Consider the following 20,412-nt stretch of genomic DNA (forward strand, 5'->3'; position numbering starts at 1 on the left):
TCACTGGTTATACAGTAATCCCTGGTTTTTGGCGGGGGTTACGTTCCAAAAAGAAGTAGTAACCTTTCTTTTTTTTTTCTACAATTATTATACAAGGATCAAATTGCGGAGATCAGCACTGCCCTACTGCGACCCGATTAATTGGATTTGAATGGGAGAAAGTGAAAAATGATTATGAAAAAAAATACAATTAAAGCTGCAAGCAGCGATGAACGTGCCCTCGCACCCTTCGACTTTCATGTAGATGTCTTCAGGCCTGGACATTTAGCGGATGACACCACCCACGACTCTCTATATCAAACCATTCAAAAGTTATGGCCGAAAGTAGGAACTATCAGATATCGACCAATCAGATGAAGGGGTGGGGCTAATTTGCGGCAATTATGTTCAAGGACTCAAAACCATGTCCGATGACACCACCCACATGTCTTTTTCACAACCCGTTAAAAAGTTATGGCAGAGGATAGGGACTATCAAATATCGACCAATCAGAAAAAGGCTTATTTGCAACAATTATGTTCAAGGACTCAAAACCGAGTCCGAGGACACCACCCACGCCTCTTTATGTCAAACCATTCAAAAGTTATGGCAGAAAGTGGGAACTATCAAATATGGACCAATCAGATGAAGGGGGGGGGGCACGTTTTTTGGTGTCTATCGTTGACACTGTAATGCTTTTGACTGAGAAAAGTAATGTGCATTGTCGCAGGATCGTGACGCACATTTTGATGTATAACACCTGGGTGCACGTTATGGTTCGGGCCGCATTAACTGCCGAAGGAATGGCATAAATTGCGCCAAAATTACACGATTAATTCAAAATGGCCGACTTCCTGTTCGGTTTCGGCCATGGGGCCAAGAGACTTTTCTTTAAAATCTTTAAAATCTTCTTTAAAATTGTCCAGTACTGAGTACTGGACAAAACAGGATTGTATACAGTGAACAGTTGTAGGATAGGGTGGCGTTTCATTCGTACTTCTCACCTAAAAATATTTAAATGAACTGAATTTGAACTAGTTCAAAGTGAAAATGGTGAACTATGAAGTGAACTATTCATTTTTAAACTATGTGAACTGAACTTTGAACTAGTTCATGAGAAGTAGGAACTTGCACAACACTGCCTGATTCATTGTTGTCGAATCGCGACAGACAACTGGGAATGGATGTATAAAGTTGGTTTACGCCTTTGAATAAAAGTAAGGACTGGAGACAACAAGAAGTTGACAGTGACACTTAAAAGTAAAAAGGTATTCCAACAAAAGAAACTAAAATTGATATTCTAACATGGGTTTGTTTGTTTGTTTGCATTGAACTTTAGTCAACATCAGGGTAATCTGAGACCACTAAAACTCATCAACATCTGTATTTCTCATCTCTGGAAGAGATGCTCAGCAACAGTGGTGAATAGGACTAGAAAAAGAATATAAACGTGCACTCCACGTACCGGTTACCATTTAGTCCAAAACGGCCCTGCAGGTTGTTGACATGCAGGTTAGACCTTGTGCTGGAAACCACAGCTGAGCCACACGAGTCACAGCCTGAGGTCGGAGGTCACTTCTGGTTGGACCTCCCGGCTAGGCGGCGCTGTCAGTTCTGATTTTATGTTGCTACAACAGAACTGATGGAATATAGTCCTTCCTGCGAAGAAGAAACAAAGCAAGATTATTATATTGGTTAAAAAAAAATACTTTAGCAAATTATGTACATTAACTACAAAAAAATAAAACAAATGTTTAAAAAGATACTTTTGTTTTTCTTTGAAAGAAACCTAACTAATATGGCACTTGTGGTCAAAATTTCTCCCTAAAATCTTCTTACACTGAGGTGTGAGTATTTCTTCTTTCTTTCTTTACATGATGCATCATCTTTGCTTGGATGCATATTGCAAACCAGGATGCAGGAAGGTATTTGAATGATGACTGAGGAATAGGGGTGGGTATTGGGAAGGACCTCACGATACGATACGCATCACGATACTTGAGCCACGATACGATACACATTGCGATATCCCGATTATGCGATATCCCGATTATTATATTCTACATAGTTCACCGAAAAATTTAAAAATGCATTACACATCTTAAAATCCAAGTTGTACAGTATATATATCAGATGATAGTGATGGATGGAAAATCCGAGTTGCACGTTCATCAGATTATAGTGACAATTCATGGGACAAACTGAGTCAAAACAATGTTTTATTATAACTATACAAGCTAAAGTTACAACATATTTTTATATGTTTTTCATATTATTTACATCATATGAAATTAACATTAAATTTAGTATGAGGTTGCTTTAATTATGTGGCAAATGATAATAAACACAAGAAAGATGGTACTAAAACCAAGGACAGGCACAGTGATCAGTCAGTATAGATATAAATCCATAAATAAATAAACCTCTGTCCATTATTTTTAATTTTTTAAGGACAGGCAATTGTGTTATATCAAAAATAAATTATAAAATTAAATAAAACGTGAAATAAAACCTGAGCTCAGTGCAGGGCCCTCCCAGGGTTGGTAGAGAGTGGCAATGCCCAGGACTGTCACTTAGGTAGGAGCACTGGGTGATATAATGGGAAAAAAATCGGGGATAAAAAAAATAAAAAATAAATAAAAAAATAAATAAATTACAAAAAAAAAAAAAAAAAAAAAAAATCGATATTCAAATTTTGAATATCGATATTGAATCGGCTGGAAAAGTATCGCGATATATTGCCATATCGATATTTTTGCCCACCCCTACTGAGGAATGAACCATTATCCCTGAATCTGATCAAATTTCATTCTGGTTAAGAATGACCTTTTCATGAATGTTGTCTAGGAGTACACCATGCAACTTTAGTGTTGTATCATCAAGGAAAAAAAAGTTATATGACATAATGTGCCAACTGCATGATAATGGAGTGCCAGAAGTTACAAAAACAAGATAACAAGATTTAACAAGATAACAAGATTTAGGATAATCTTTGTACTCACAACAACAAATACAGACCCCGTAAATTCATTTTCCAAATCCAGTTTGTCTGAGTATGCGTTCACGCGCCTCGACTTGGTTCGTGGTTTTATGAGTTGAATGGAAACACAGCAAGAGGCAGTCTGAAATTATGTTGAATCCCTTTTTCAGCATGTTGTAATCTGCCTCCTCTCATTGAGGAAATAAAGTTCTGACCTTTTGTTTTAATGTTCTACTGAAGCTCTGGAGCCGCATAAAATGGTATTTAGGATAGCCTTGAGTACGGAACTGAACTAATACTTTAACAGCTACAGAGAAGATACATAGCTTTGAATCTTACAGAAAGGAGATCACAAAGCTGAAAAACGTCCTCAGAGTATATTTTTGTCCTCAAATCTCACTAAACTAAACTGCACACCAAATCAAAAAGTTGAATATTTGAAATTGATATTCTAATTTGACAATGTTTACGTCTTAAAGTTTAACTTCAGGCCCTTTTTCAAGACTTTTTCCCTAATGAGATGTGCATATTATTCATCTGCCCCATCGAACATTCACCAGAAGCCAAGCAAAGGCGAGCAAAGCGAGTCGAGATCTGAACCGAGACGCCATAATGAGGCCAAGTTCCAGGGCCCCGCTGATGCCCTGCCAGTAACCTGCCGTGTACTAATGACTGTGCACATCATTGTTGAATGCTACTTTCTTAAACATGCACATATTTGGACACATTAACACATACTTGCAGACAAACATCAGTACTGTGTAAGAAAAAAAAAGGGGGGGGGTTATTATTATGCTTTTTCTCCCCCCCTGGAAACGCTAATGGCCAATTATTTCTGATATTTTTCCAAGAGTTAATTCAAGTATTTTAGCAGCAAATGGTAACCAACTAGAGTTCATCTTTAGAGATGTATTGCTTTATGAAGGCTTTCTGTACAGAAAAAAACAAATACCCCTGCAGGCATCAGGTGATGAGGTTCATGTTGTTTAAATGTTTTAATGATCGTATAATTCAAAAGTAAATGGTAAATCCATGACCCAAGTTCAAAATAAGAAATGCAGCTGCTTTTCTATGTTTTTTAAAAATCTTTTGAACAGCAAGTTCATTTTCAAAAAGATGCCAGATGGTTCACTGGACAAGACTGAGGTTATTTACATGTACCATCGATTTGAAATGAATTACCATCGAAGTACGTTGAGTCTCAAATACCTCCTTCTCTGAGTTGGCAGGCTGAGGGGAGACCACTTTATATATGTTAAAGCAAGAGAAAACCTGTTTTTCATAATAGGTCCCCTTTAAGTTGTGACATGATACAGGTGTGTACCGATTTTCGTGCATGTACGTCAAACCGTATTGTGGGGCTTTAGGCGTGAAGTTTTCTAGGGGGCGCTGTTGAGCCATTAGGCCACGCCCATTAATGCAAACCATTAAATATCAAATTTTTTGCCAGGCCTGGCTTGCGTGCAAAATTTGGTGACTTTTGGGGCGTTTAGGGGGGCAAAAAGGCCCTCATTTCGTCGGAAGAAGGGCAAAAAAAAAAAAAAAAAAAAAACGAGAAAAATTCCTACAGATACAATAGGGCCTTTGCACTGTCAGTGCTCGGGCCCTAATAATAATGATAATAATAATAAAGTATTCAATAAAAAAAAATATATATTTCTCATTCAAAAGATTTTCTCTCATCTATGTTCTAAAATTAAGTTTATTGTAAGTTCATGTCCTGAAAAGCCATTGACGACAACTCTGACTCACCCGATTAAAAAAAAGTTAAATCAGCTTCCTGCTGTAGATTATTAATAGTTTTAATCAGAGCTCTGATAGTAAACTGTAGTATCCAATATCCCACAGCGGGAAAAGAACCATCAAGGAGTTTCATGGGTGAAAATATGATTTTAATTATTCAAAACCAAAAACCAAGAGAGACGTTTGTTGTTTTATATGAGTGATTCCTGATGCAGCGGTGGTTATTTACCAGGGCTTATCCCCAGACAAATGCACCCCCTGTACCCTTTATCTTTTTTTTTTGTAAAGATTTTTTCGCGAATATTTTAGGGTTTAATATTTGAAAACCTAAAACGTATACAAATTCTTTTCATAAATCCTGCCTCCATCCTGCCTCATGCTCCTTTAACTTAAATTTGTATACATTCATATAAAACAATAGAAAGAAAGCAGAACATCCATCCTGTAATAGTGCACATTTTTAGTGCAATAACGAAAGCGCAAAAGTCTGTAGAAAACTTATTTGTGCCTCAAAGGCCATGACTGTAGGCTACAGTTGTAGTAAAACAGAACAAAAATAACGTATGAACTCAACAGCTCAATGCCTTTTTCCATTGGCATTTTATGACTATTTTCTGACTCTAACAGTAATACGGGACAAAGTGCGTCCCTTTTCAGCTCCATACGGGACGCGTACTTTAGTTTATAAATACGGGACGATTCCGTTTTTCAAGGGACGGTTGGCAACCCTAGCTACACTGCTAATCCTAACCCCAAACTAGAGCAAAGGCCATCAGTTCCTCAGAGGGCTTGCCTATCCCTTAGCACCTTGCAAGGGTTAAAAAATGACAATTAGATGACATAAAAACTAGGCAAATGGCAGTTTAAGAATATTTTGAACCTTTGAACATAAGGGAAAGCATAATATGTACCACCGACAAATTAGAAAACTATTGACAAATGGCACTATATTCCAATTAAACCTCTTTTCAATCACTTATGGTTGACTCCTTAGAAACGCTTCAACAAAACCTTCTACGAAAGCACGACAACCATCACCAACAAGCCGTCAGACTAAGAAAAGAACAGGACACAAACTGAGCACATTAAGCAAAAGACCTGAATGATGTCAGAAGTGTGTTTGGTTAATTAGCTGCAGAGCTTCTGCACAGGAAGTTTGACTGCTCTTTGAACATATGGCTGCCTCTCAGTTTGGACTAACATTGACACGCTGGTGACATCAAAGAGAATATTGAGGGGCTGGGAGGTGGTGAAATGCATATTCAGGTGACAAAAACGCACCCACCCCTACTATCAAAGAGTCTGTGCTTGTGTGTATAAGAATAGGAGAAAACAGTTTGAACAAGAGGATGAAAAGAGGTTTTGTGACATTTTGCATTTGTGTGGACTTTCATTCACGTAAACTGACAGCATGTTTTCTACATTTTCTTTACAGCCAGTGAATATTTTGACGACACATAGCAGTTATCCCAGACAGTTGAGCAGGCGTTTTGATTTCAATGAAGTGAAAGATATACTAAACAGAAATGACCCTGTTGTGTGGGGTGAATCAGAAAGGAAACAAGAAGAAAACAATTGGATTAAAGGAGACGTAAATACCACAGCGATGGAACAAGCCTGAGTTAACGGGTACATCAACACCTGGTTTGTTTCTGTAAATGTCACACGGGACTGAAAGCAGTGGGAGAAGAAATACACCAGTGTTCGGGTTTCTTCCTTGTCGGCTCCTGGTATCTCGGGTGGCGGGGTTGTTCCCTCCCTCCTCCACTATAGTTGCAGTTCAGGTAGAGCATCGTTATGACATTACACACACACACAGTTACACAGACATACACACCTGCTCACTCACCTACATACTCACTCCACAGTTTTTGGGGGACAGATAGTGGCAGATCCTCAGGGACCTGAAATGGTTGCTGTTTGTGTCTCTGCCTGTTCTCATGTTTGTTTGTTTTTTCTCTTACTGATTTCAAAGGCTTGAAGAGCCGACTAGCAGCGGATGTCACCCCTCGCCCCCCCCTTCACATTTAAAAAAAAAAAAAAAAATTATATATATATATATATATATATATATATATATATATATATATATATATATATATATATATATATATATATATATATATATATATATATATATATATATATATAGCTAAAATATGCTATGGGCCGTTTTTGTTTTTTTTTCCCCAAAAATTTTTTTTTCCTTTTTTTTTCCCTTTTTTCCCTTATAAATATCAAAAGTCACGTTCCATTACAGACCTAAATGTGTACTAGTCTGTGCATATCAATAAATATATGTGCAATGACGCGCGTGTCTGTTGTTCAATACAACTGCGTCAGACCAAGCGCAGACACAAGGTGCTCTGATCCAGACGGGTGGAGTTGGAACAAACTGTCACACAATGTCGAGAGAACGAGACAGATTCAGGAAATTTCCATCAATGGATGAAAAAAGAAAAAAAACTAAAGAAAATGGAAGAGTTTAATGCCTCTCTGAAAGGCTCTATTGATACATTTGTTACAAAAATCACCGATCCGACCGGGTCTCAAGCAGCCGCGGGGCCCCGCATCGAGGCAAGCCCAGATGATGATGAGGCTGGGGAAGGTATCCAGTATTTTGCTAATTGGAGAGTTAAAATTGCACATATAGACACCCGATCCGACCCGAAAAACCCAAAAATTTCGAAGGCCCCCCCTAGCCATTTCGCACAGGGCCTCGCAAATGTCCCAGTCGGCTCTGGTCCCCAGTGACTATTTCTGGGGTGTGTGATCTCCTCTTGCAGAACAGCAGTGTCCTTATTCCCTGTGTGGAAGTCACTGTGATCTGTTTACCTGAAAATAAAAAAAGGAGAAAACTAAATCTAACAGGAGGAGGGAGCTGGTGCTAAGTGATGGCTGCACTCTTGAACTCCTCTGATTCACCATCTCACTCTGACAAAAGGCATTATCACACACTCGCTCTTTCCCTCATTTGTGTAGTTCCAGCCAGTAAGCACGAATGTTCACACAAGCAGGACCAACAAAAAAATAATCTGAGTGTTGCCACGGATGCAAATGCATCCTTGCAGCCAACTTGCAACACATTGTGAGAGCAAATGGCAGAAGTAAGAGCTGGTGTGTAGGTGTGTGTCCGTGGGTGGAACATTGTTATGCAGCAAGTATATGTGGCAAAGTTTTTCACCAATTAGTAAGCCACTATTGAACTCGTATTTCTGTTTTGAACAATTTGCACCACTGATGGATTCAATATTGTTCCTCCCAACTTAGAAATTAGCGGAATATTTAAAGCTAGCCAGCGTGACCCCCACTGTCATGTCTCAGCACTTGAACGACAGTGAAGACCCCGTGCTTGGGGTGAAATGAGACGGAAAATGAACATAGCTTTCACAGAAAATGCCTTAATGACTCTTAATTATCTTTACCATGGTGCAGAATGATACTCATGGAGGGCACGCTAATCCCTCAAACTGCATAATGTAAGGAAGACCTTTATGAATTGTTCTGTACGAGCACTTTTCATTCTTCTGCAGGATTGTTAAAGGCAGCAACTTTAAACCCAAACAGATTTGGTTTTGAGCAATGTCTTTGACCACAGTCTGTACACGGAGTTGCTCTTTTGTGTGTATTAATTAAAGCAGTTTGTCTTACGACACTTCTTGCATATGAATCTTTAATGTTACATTCAAAATGCAATAATTCCCACTCAGATTTCAGTGTTGTCACTTCCTTATTATACTGAGAAAATATCATATTTAAAAGTTAACACTAACAAAAAACTAGAAAAAAGCTGGGAGAGAAGTGTTTGTTTCTTCTAATTACATTTTTAATTGTTTGGGAGTTGAGAATACTAACGATTAATTTCAAAACACGAAGCTGTGCCAACTGTAGCTCTATGTAGAAGACTGAACAAATCTAAGGTGGCAGCAACTGCTCCAGAATGTCAGGTCAGGACACGGATAATGTTCAGGTGAAGGTGGAAACAAACAGGGACAGAGTCTAGCAGATACATTTCTCACTTTCTTCAAAGTGTTTGGGGTTATTTTGTGTGTGTGTGTGTGTGTGTGTGTGTGTGTGTGTGTGTGTGTGTGTGTGTGTGTGTGTGTGTGTGTGTGTGTGTGTGTGTGTGTGTGTGTGTGTTTGTGTAGTTTCTGTAAACAATAATAACACAAATAATTAACTTAAATCCCAGACAGAAATGATACCAGAAACATAAATAATTCAATAAAGCCAATATAGCTCAAGACTGATTATGTAAAATTATGTCGTTCAACATGCAGTTATGCAACAAGTAATAAACGCATATTGTGTATCAACCATTACATTGATAGCGGAAACAGAAATACAACAATTCTCTCTGCTAAATGACTATTTAGCAATTAGCTCCACCGCGCCAACTAGTGGCCATTTATGCATACTCTACTTTGAGCAGAAGCTACAACAGGTTCTAAGTAATCTCAATACACTCATAATCAAACATAAACATAACCAATTGCCTCGCAACGTGGAACAGATTTATGAACGCACACACCCCCACTGGGTTGTCCGCATAAAAGTTTGCATCCTACTTTACTGAAAAGGTTGCTACTATCAATAACCGCTTCTCTGAGCCTGACCACCTCAGCCCACTCCAACCGGCTACTGGTGCCTCTCTCTGCTCCTTCTAGTCTCTAAATGAGGATGAAGTCTCTAAACTTATAGTTGGCTCAAAACCAATGACCTTTCCTCTGGATCCTGTACCTACCGACATCCTGCAGAGCATTTTACCTAAACCTGCAATAAACCACAATATTAACTTCTCTCTTAAATCTGGTGTCTTTCCCTCTGCCAGCTCTCATGGCTTCTCTTACCACTGCTATGCCGATGACATCCAGCTCTTCCTTTCCTTCCCAACTGGTGACACTGCCGTCTCAATGCGAATATCGCCTGTCTTTCTGATATTGCTGCATAGATGAAGGACCGTCACCTTCAACTAAATCTGTCAAAGACTGAGCTTATTGTCTGTCCAGCCAGTCATTCCTTACCTCCTCAGATAAGCGTGCAGCTGGATTCCACCACACTTGTGCACACGTCTTCTGCTAGGAATCTTGATGTCATATTAGACAGCCAGTTGCCCTTTAAGGACCATGATGCCTCGGTTTCCTTGTCTTGCCGATTCGCTCTTTACAGCATCAGGAAAATCAGACCCTACCTGTCAGAACATACGGCACAGCTCTTGGTTCAGCCTCTGGTCATGTCACGCATTGACTACTGTAACTCATTGTTGGTCGGCCTTCCTGCGTGCTCAGTTAAACCTCTACAGATGATCTAGAATGCAGCAGCACGTCTGGTCTACAACCAACCCAAGAGTTAATGTCACTCTGCTGCTTTCAGCCATCTACTCCCTCTCAACAGCTCCGCTCAGCCAGTGAAATACGCCTGGTGCTTCCACCTCAACGTGGTGTGAAATCAGTAGTTAGATTCTTCTCCTCCATTGTTCCCCAATGGTGGAATGAACTACCAAACTCATCTGCACGGTCTGTACCTACTTTTCAGAGCAAGCTAAAGAATGAGAAAGCTGCATGAACTTATGACAAGATGATCGTATGACACTCACTTGCATGGCAGCACCTGTGTCCAACTGGACTCACAGCAGGCTGACCAGCACTGATCCATGTTGTACCCTCCTATGTGATTTCTTGCTTGTGTTGTTCTCTCAGGTGCACTGGCTACACTGATGTGGATTATCCACCCAAATAGCAGCAGTATTTGTGCTTGCTTTATATCCTTTATATGGTGGTATTCTTTCAGATGATGATACCTCCTCAGCTCTTTCGGCCAAACCCTGAAATATCAGCAAAGCTGAGTCCACCAAGCAAGCTGTGCTAATGGAGCTAAGAGTCCCGTGGGAAGATCGCCAGGAAGAGACCTTTGAGAGGAAGCTCTCCAAGCCTGCAGGACTGGTCAGTGACTGTCAGCACGCTGGTTGGAGAGTAAGGTGTTTCCTTGTAGAGGTTGGATGCAGAGGATTTGCAGCCCGGTCCTTGGTCAGAGCCTTCAGTAGTTTAGGCATCGAGGGAGAGAGAAAGAGGAGAGCCATCCGCAGTACCAACGATGCGGCAGAGATAGCCTCAAGATGGCTGTGGCTTAAGAGAGGGGAACCATGGAGTCATGGTAGCTAGTTAGCCATCTGGGCGCAAGCTGGGGTCTGATCCGCCTCAGCTGGGTCACCTGATTGAGGGCGTATGATTTCGAAAGACCCGAAACGCCCGATGACGTCAGGAAAGTCACTGAGGAGTGTCCAGATAGGCATCAGTAGATATATCAGTAGGTATTTACACAGCTGTCAGACGTTTACAGACGGATATACCATTTAACATGTTGAGTCGATGACAAATTCAAGAAGGACAGTTGTGGATGAGGAAGTGATAGTGGTTAGCCATTGGGTAAGCCGACTATCAATCAATTATAATAGAAAAAAAGTGATGATATAAACTCTCCTGGCATGATACAAAAAGATTCACCCCTTCAGAGATGTCATGGATGTGAAATCAAACTGTGGAGACCAGAACTGTTTTTTCTAATCAGGGTGTAAATATTTGTATTTCTGCTCTAAAGTTGGACATTGAATGGCTTGACTCACTTTTGCAGCCAGCTTCCAGTGGCCAGTCGAAGAACTGAATTGAATCTTAGTTCCAGATGAGCCTTAACTCAGAAGTTAGATGGTTGATGATTGGTTCAACCATCTTGGTTCAGGCGGCCCGGCACAGCTGATCGCAGCACTGCCATGCCCGGTGGGACACAGTGGTGGGTTCCTTTCTATTTTTAACTGAGAAACCTTTTTTCTTTTGATTAATTGATGATTGTCTAAATTGACGTTTCTATTGGAGCCAACCGGCCTCCCCCAACTTTTCCTACAGATTTTTCAAGCTAAGCTAGTCAAAAATCTTGACACATTTCAATAAATTTTCATCCTGTTCTGTATATAAAACACAAGAGAACAATCAGAGGTCACAGCTATAAATTAACAAGGTTTCCACATTGTTACTTTCCGTTTTTTGCTGCCTGTAGGCTATCTAATAAAAGTCATGATTAAAACTCTAAAACAGATGTAATTCTGATGTGAGCAAATCTTTCTCACTGCAGAGCAGCAAATGTGCAAAGACTTAAATGAGCGATGGCTGAAAAACACTGTCATGACTTCTACAAAACAAGCTCTTGTGCTTTTGTAAATACATGTCAAAATGTCAAACTCACACAATCCAGAACGAAAAGACTAATCAGACTAAATATTTAAAAAGACTTACATGCATACACTTGACACATTCATTCTGTATGTGGGAGTTTTCATTCTCCGCGGAGGAGACTATTACTACAGAAATCCTAATTTCCTCTCTCATTAAAGACTTACACGGCCCTACATGTACAGCACTATACATTACACAACCATGAAGTGCGTCCTGCAGAGCCAGCATTAGGTTTAATGGGCGTGGGAAGGCAGGTCATTACCCTGTACGCCAGATAATTTTCTGTCGGACTCGGTCTGCCTTGTTTTTACACCTCCTCTCATTTCATGCACAATAACCCTCGTAGATGAAGAGCTTAGAGCGGGAGAGATACAACGCATGAACTATTACTGAATATTTCATGACAGTACCATATTCAATTTTTAATTATGTTTTAAAGGAGCTGATATTTAAGGATTCTTTTTCACCACTTACATCAGAAGGTTCTAATATGATCAGTAATCTGAATTTAGTTGAGTTATTTTTGTGCAAACGTCTACGCCAAAAGCCTTTCGGCAGATTTGTTCATGACACAGATTTAAACACATGTTTACACTGCTTTAGGCTGTTGACGGAGTTCAAAAAAATGAGCTAGGGGATTTTTTAATGTTCCGCTATGGAGGAATAATAACTCAGTGGGTTGTGTACTCTCAATGGCTTTTTCGAAAATTAATCAACTTCTTCCCCTTGTATTAGTTAACTTTTAACAACCTGTCATAAAAAAGAATAAAGGCAAACAATTTTATTTTGTCCACTTTGCCAGATTGTTGTCGGGGTGCCCCTCAGGTCCTCTGCAAACATTTCCACAGTATCAGCTGTGGAATATTTCGTCTTCCTTTTCATCTTGCTCGTTTTCCCGGTGTTATCAGCCTCAAAAGGGCTTTATGTTGCTTGGAGCCCATTAACTTTATCATAAAATAGTATCATTATATTTACTTTGGCTAATGGAAGAAAAGATAAAGGGACAGTGAATAAGGTGATGTGGTATTATATTAAACTTATTAACTGAGTAAATTATTGTATCTGTAGGAATTTTTTTTTTCTTTCTTCCGACGAAATGAGGGCCTTTTTGCCCCCCTAAACGTGCCCCAAAAGTCACCAAATTTTGCACACAAGCCAGGCCTGGTGAAAATTTGTATATTTAATGGTTTTCATTAATGGGCGTGGCCTAATGGCTCAACAGCGCCCCCTAGAAAACTTTGTGCCCCACAATCCGGTTTGATGTACATGCACAAAAATCGGTACACACCTGTATCATGTCACAACTTAAAGAAAAGTCTCTTGGCGCCATGGCCGAAACCAAACAGGAAGTCGGCCATTTTGAATTAATCGTGTAATTTTGGCGCAATTTATGCCATTTCTTCGGCCGCTTCTTCGCCTGAACCGTAACGTGCACCCAGGTGTGTTATACATCAAAATGTGCGTCTAGATCCTGCTATAACTATAACAGCCGCGATGAATAGCTGCTGCTATTCATTTCATGCTGTTGAGAATTCTGCACTAAGGTTAAGTCAAAATGTATTTTAATTTTCTTATTGATTGTGAGTTTGACTGGATGTCAATCAAATTTTGAACCTAGTAGGTAAACTACCTCTTTTGAAGTAAAATGTATTTATTTTTGTTAGCACTATTCTGCACTTTTTGTTTTAGTTTACAATTTCACGTTTATAAATTTTGTGGCACCAGTGCTGATAAGCTTTTTTTTGATGCAATGATGCCAGCAATGATGCCATGTCAGTGAAAAGAAATACATGTCAATGTTGGAGAGAATGGACAATAAAAAAAACTTGGGACAATTTGAGTTTCAGTCCTCTTTTTTTTTTTTTTTTTACTTAATTCATTGCCAAAATGTATCGGATCGGGAAAAAGTATCAGAATTGTATCGGGAGCCAAAAAAAGTGATCGGTTCGGGAAAAATCGGGATCGGCAGATACTCAAACTCAAGCGATCGGGATTAGATCGGGAGCGAAAAAATCCTGATCAGTACAACCCTAACCAACACCACATTTATTTTTCTGACACAACTTTCTTCAGATCCAAATTGTTCAATATAAACGAAATTCCAGTCCAATGTCCCACATCCAGGCGTGTTCTCAACAACATCCCTATGCCGACCTGAAATCTCACCTGAGAAGACTTCCAGCTAAAACCTCGATTAACAAGACACATAAAACCGATCTAATTTCCATTCATAATCCCATAATTTCATGCACAGGGCAAATGTGCAAACACATTGTGAGCGAGTGTGACGATGGCGTTGAGACTGCTTTAGCCATCATATGCTGCTTTTTTTCTTTTGGAGTCTCTGGACCAAAGATACTGTATCCTTGCTAGTACTCCACATGAATACTGCAGTCATTCCTCTGTAACGGTTACATTAGTTTTATAGCACTTTTTGTTGTTGTATTATTGCGTTCAGCACTAACATTCCTGGACGTGCAAGATTTCCCATGTGAATAATGAACGAGCTAACAGTTTGACCGGCCTCTGAGTTCAAAACAACCCTTAAAAGAACAACCACCAAATGTTCTGGAGGAGAAACTTGATCCCAGATTGATAATATCACCTTGCAGCCCACATTTGATTATATGAAGCTGACAAAAAGTAAGAAACCAAGAGAAAACGCCAGTAAAACAGTCTGCAGAATTTTGAACACATTTGATAATACAATAACTAACATTCAAAGCAGAACTCAAAATCTAAAAGATATTCACCAATTCATTGAAGGAGCCATATGTTTGGATAAAAATGACTTGACCCGAAAGATGTTTCTTTTATAGCAAATTACAATGATTACAACTAACTAGATCTAATTAAAAGATAAATGGATTATAACTGGAATGAATGAGACTGTATTTAATTAGACAGTGCTGAACTTTTGGCGCTTTTCCACTAGTACCTACTCAGCCCGACTCGACTCGACTTTGCACGTTTCCACCAGGGGTCTAACGTGCCGAGTAGATACTTTTCTGTAACTATTCTGCTGAGGTTCTAAGCGGCTGAGTCAGCTGTATCTGACGTCATCACACTACAGGCCACCGATGGTCGGGGGGTTGGAGTCAGACGTCTGAGTCAGGATGTGGAAATTTTATTCGACAGGCAATGGCAGCAAAAGTGTTTCATGATCCAACTCTGAGGTGCAGATTAGGCATGGGGCGATATACGATATTATCGTATATCGCGATAAAAAACGGCAGCGATAACGTTATCTTGGGGTACTGTAATTATCGCCAACATTTTTTAGTTTTTTTTTTCCCCCGACGTGTGTTATTGTTGATGAGCAGGCAGAGCATTAGCACTAGCAGCTAGCGCCGAGATGGCATCAAACATGCAGTCTGACTCTGAATCAGAACTCCAAGATACTGGACAACTTCCAGACGGCGACGCTGCAGAACGGATCTTCTATCCTCCCAGCAAAAGGGTCAAGTGCAACGTATGGGAGTACTTTGGGTTTACACGGCGACATGAACAAAAAGACGAGACTCCTGTCTGCAGACGCTGCTGGAAAAAAGTACCGGCGCCTCAGGCAAATACGTCAAACTTACGGGTGCATCTTCGGGAGAAACAGCCGGACGTGTTCACAGAACTCCAGGTAAAAAGAACATTAATTCATGGCCATTGTTGACGTTTGTTTTAAAAATGATTACATATTACATATACATGATTTATAAGCGACACGCTAATATCGTGATAATATCGTAATCGTGATATTTTTGTCCACTAATACCGTGATATGAAATTTTCATATCGTCCCATGCCTAGTGCAGATGTTCATAAACCTGGTGGCTGAGGAGAGAATTAAAAAGGGATGTACTGTAGACGATAAGGAACGACCAGATCCACCAGGAGCTCTGTCACTTCTCAGCTGCTCTTAGCTTACTTTTCACCAGCGCCGAAACAAACAGACAAAAAAAAAGCGTCGCCCTTTGAATCTTCTCTCACTCTCATTTTTTAACTTGGTATCAAACAAAAGCCACAGACCCAGCAGCACATATATCATCTCCTCCAGGTTCTACATCTTTAGTGTTGTTTTCTTCTTCGTTTAGATCACACAATCAAATACGTTACAGCAGCTTTGCTCCAATCCCGCCTACTTCTCCAGATGCTGAATTGTTATGGAAAAGAAACTTGGCCGAGCTGAGTTGAGCCGAGTAGGTGCTGGTGGAAAAGCGCCACTAGACAGTGCTGAACTTTCTCATTTAACTGTCTTGAATCTGAAGCCCAGCCCCGTCCGCTCAGCGGTAATCCACAGGAAACCTCACAAACCATTTGCAAGCATAACCCCAGAATACAGCGAGGAGGATTTGTGAAGGTGAGACTCCAGCTGGCCAAGTCCTTAAATCGACTCTGTGCTGTTACTGTACCGCTCACACCCACCTGCTGCAAGCAGTGCTTTCTGCGCACATCGCTGCCGCCCACACTCTCCATCTGAAAAAAAACTCTACCTTTAAGAATTCAGGGATGCTCTGATCTCTGGATAAACAACATCAGTCATTCTCCTGGTGGGTTTACATCAAAGCTGAATGTCAGAACAGTTAGAATAATATAAAAGGATGAAGTCTGTAGGAGATCACACTGATGAAATTTTGACTTTGTTTGCTGCTTGACAGACAAAATAAATTTAAACAATCTGCTGATGTGGGCCAAAGCTAATTTGGGGGATTTTGTCTCATTCACATCCGTCATTGTGGAAGTTTTCTAAGCTGAACGCTGCTCACCGCATTAGCAACAGCAGCTAAATGAATTCTTCCAACACGCACAAGGCCATCGTCTTGTTGAGCCCACTGAGATTTAGATTTCTGAAATGTCATGTTTTGACAAAAGCAGACTTTTTCTCACCTTGAGCGCGACAGTAGAAGTGCCTTTCATTCAGCGTGTTATGAAACATGTTTTAAAAGGACGTTGTACAACACAGCTCTCAAGCACCATCTCATAGAGCTGCACCATAATAAGAAAACATGTTCAATCTGTAGAATCAGTGTTGTGCAAGTTCATACTTCTCATGAACTAGTACAAAGTTCAGTTCACATAGTTTAAAAATTAACAGTTCACGTTCATAGTTCACCGTTTTAATTTTGAATTAGTTCAAATTCAGTTCATTTCCATATTTTAGGTGAGAAGTACGAATGAAACGCCACCCTATCCTACAACTGTTCACTGTATACCAGTACCCTGGTCCTCAGGACCCCCAGTCCTGCATGTTTTAGATGTTTCCCTGCTTCATTGCACCCTGATAAAAAACTGTGTCATTAACAGACTTGTGCAGACCTGGATGAGAAGCTGATGATGACCATTAATTAGAATAAGGTGTGATGATGCAAGGAAACGTCTAAAACATGCAGGACCAGGGTTGAAGACCCCTGGTGTACAATCATGTGTTGTTCTAGTGCAGGGGTCGGCAACCCAAAATGTTGAAAGAGCCATATTGGACCAAAAACACAAAAAACTAATATGTCTGGAGCCGCAAAAAATGAAAGGACTTGTATAAGCCTTAGAATGAAGACAAATGGTGAAAGGAGAAATGTCGAAAAAAAAGTCAAAATGTGGAGAAAAAAGTCAATATTTAGAGAAAAAAGTCAAAATGTTGAGAAAAAAGTCGAAATGTCGAGAAAAAAGCCGAAATGTCGAGATTAAAAAGGAAAGGAAAAAGGAAGAAAAGAGGAAAAAAAGAAGAAAAAAAACAAGAAAAGAAAGAAAAAAAGGAAAAAAAGAGAAAGGAGAAAAAAAGAGAAAATAAAGACAAAGAAAGAGAAAAAAAGGAAGAAAAAAAGAAGAAAAAAGGGGAAAAAAAGAAGAAAAAAGCAAAAAAAACAAGAAAAGAAAGAAAAAAAGGAAAAAAAAGAGAAAAAAAGAGAAAAAAAAGAAGAAAAAGGGGAAAAAAAGGAAAAAAAGGTGAAACATTTTTGAAAAAGCTCCAGGAGCCACTAGGGCGGCGCTAAAGAGCTGCATGCGGCTCTAGAGCCGCGGGTTGCCGACCCCTGTTCTAGTGGCTTTTCAACTTTACTCAGAAGCTGTAAATCTCCAACAATTTAGTCCATTATCAGTTTGTCTACCTGTTGCAGGTAAATCAACCCCCTGAAGGTGCAGCAGTGGGACTGGGGTCGTTTGGGGCTGTTGGGTCTTCTTGGCTTTTCCTGATCAATTTGTTTGATTGTCAAGGACTTGCAGATATTTTCTCACACTGGACGGATGCTTTAACTCCACATGACGTTTCAAATTTGAAGTTGATGAGGCAGACACTCAGACTTATTTTCTCAGCGCAGGTGAACATAATTTGCAAGGAAAGGTTAGATTTTTAACGTCTGACTCTTCTGACGGCTCGCTGACGCTGCGTCCACAACGTCTCTCTCTTCACTGGTCATGTAAAGACTGCACCGGGCTCGGGCCGCCGTTGCCATGGAGCTGGTGCCCGCTGCTATGCTAGCGCAGTTTTTCTCAATCCTGGTCCTCGTGGGCCCCTGTCCTGCATGTTTTAGATGCTACCCTGCTTCAGCACACCGTGATACAAGTACCTGTGTCATCAACAGACTTGTGCAGACCTTGATGACAAGCTAATGAGGACCTTTAATTAGAATCAGGTGTGTTGGTGCAGGGAAACATCTAAAAGATGCAGGGCAGAGGCCCACGGAGGACCAGGATTGAGAAGCACTGTAAAAGCTAGTGTGTGCACTGCTTTGTGGGCAGAGGTGGTAGAGGAGCCAAAAATTGTACTCAAGTGAAAGTACTGTTACTTCAGAATAATATGACTCAAGTAGAAGTAAAAGTAGTCATCCAAATAATTACTTGAGTAAAAGTAAAAAAGTACTGGGGGAAAAAACTACTCAAGTACTGAGTAACGTCTTCAAACAGACAAAAGTACAAAATAATCCTCTTCAGGCAAATGAAATCAATAAAATAATAAAATAAATTAAAATTAATAAAAAATAAAAAATAGCTTCAATTAAAATAATCTTAAAGTAAATTCAAGTACTTTAATAAATAATAAAATAATAACAGAATAAAAAAATAAATTAGGCACAAGTAGCACAACATTTCAAGACTTTTTACTTTTCTTTTTTAACCAGGCAGAACTGTGTGTGTTTGAGTCTGTGTAAATGTGACAAAACATGCAAAAACAAACATTTTTCTCAAAGAATCACTCAGTGATGTCATGACATTGACGCGTACGTGGATAAAAGGGATAAAAGAAAAGTAACAGCTCAACGTAGCCTAATGTAGCGGAGTAAGAGTACGGTTTCTTCTTCACAAATCTACTCAAGTAAAAGTAAAAAGTATAGTGATTCAAAACTACTCCTAAAAGTACAACATTTCCCAAAACTTACTCAAGTAAATGTAACGGAGTAAATGTAACTCGTTACTACCCACCTCTGATTGTAGGTAATGTAGTGTGAAGTCGTCGTCTCGTTGAAAATTATTCCGTAATAATTGGACCTAAACAGTGAAGCTGAAACACATAATCTGAACGGTTCAAATTCCAGTTTGTGATCTGCAGAATGAACAAGTTGACGTTCAAGTTCTTTATTTGCAAATATGTTGCGTTCAGTTCAACGTTTTCCCAGAAATGAACATGTTCAATGAACGTGTTCATTTGAACTGGTTCATGCACAACACTGTGCAGAATATTGTATATATCCAGATAGAAATAGCCTTTAGTGACGCATGAGAAAACAAGCATCTCTATATAGGGGTTCAGGATGAAAATACTCCAGTCCTCTGTGTGCCAAGTGCTCCTCACATAAGTGAAGGAGCCACGTTGAGAACAACTCCACGAGGGATTCTTCTTCCTCCTCTGGAGACGGACTCCTCTTCCTCTCAGAGCTCTCAGCACTTCCTGGCAGCTGGGGCTCCCGAGTCCCATTTGTCATTTCCACTCTAATTTCAGATACCTCTGCGACGGGAGCTCCCACCACCGCTGCACTTTTCCCCCGCCCCTTAAAGATGAACCTCTCCGCCTGGCGAAGGCATATATGCTCCGTTTTCAGAGTGATCAAGCCGTCCGACACCTTCATAATCTCTCGTTCCCCGAGTCAGCTGCTATCTCTCAGGACAAGCTATAAGTAATGAGAGTGGGGTCTGATCCGAGCGCTTTCTGGTGTAATCCCCTTCATAATGCCCTTCACTTCGGGGCTGGGGTCATGAATAAAATACGGAGCAAACAGCAGCCCGGCGTCACAGACAGCTGTGAGATTGCAAATTGGCTTGCCCTGGTGCAGAGGTGGGGGCTGCGGTGCTAATGGCACGGGGAGTCACACAGTGTCATTGTGCAACTGTTGCAGATATTCATTATGCTGAAGGTGTGAAGGGGGGGGGGTGTGGAGCAAGGGTGTTGAATGGCAGAGCTGTCTAGGTTTTATATTGGCCACGGTTACATTATGTTTTTTAATTTGGAATTAATAACTCCAAATTAAATAATTCAGAATTAATTAGTTAGTTAGTTAGTTAGTG

The 20,412-nt window shown here is 40.1% G+C and overlaps 1 protein-coding gene across 2 annotated transcripts in view; it reads right to left on the bottom strand.

Annotated features, from left to right (window-relative positions):
* The window catches only part of LOC133425354 (beta-1,3-galactosyltransferase 1-like), a 279,193-nt gene that overhangs the window by 100,453 nt on the left and 158,328 nt on the right, over positions 1-20,412 (bottom strand). For both annotated transcript variants that reach the window (XM_061716172.1, XM_061716173.1), the window contains exon 3: positions 1,445-1,638. The gene's annotated coding sequence lies outside the window, so the exon portion shown is untranslated. The remainder of the gene's footprint in view (positions 1-1,444; positions 1,639-20,412) is intronic.

Source organism: Cololabis saira, chromosome 24 (assembly GCF_033807715.1).
Source record: "Cololabis saira isolate AMF1-May2022 chromosome 24, fColSai1.1, whole genome shotgun sequence".
Taxonomy (NCBI): Eukaryota; Metazoa; Chordata; class Actinopteri; order Beloniformes; family Belonidae; genus Cololabis; species Cololabis saira.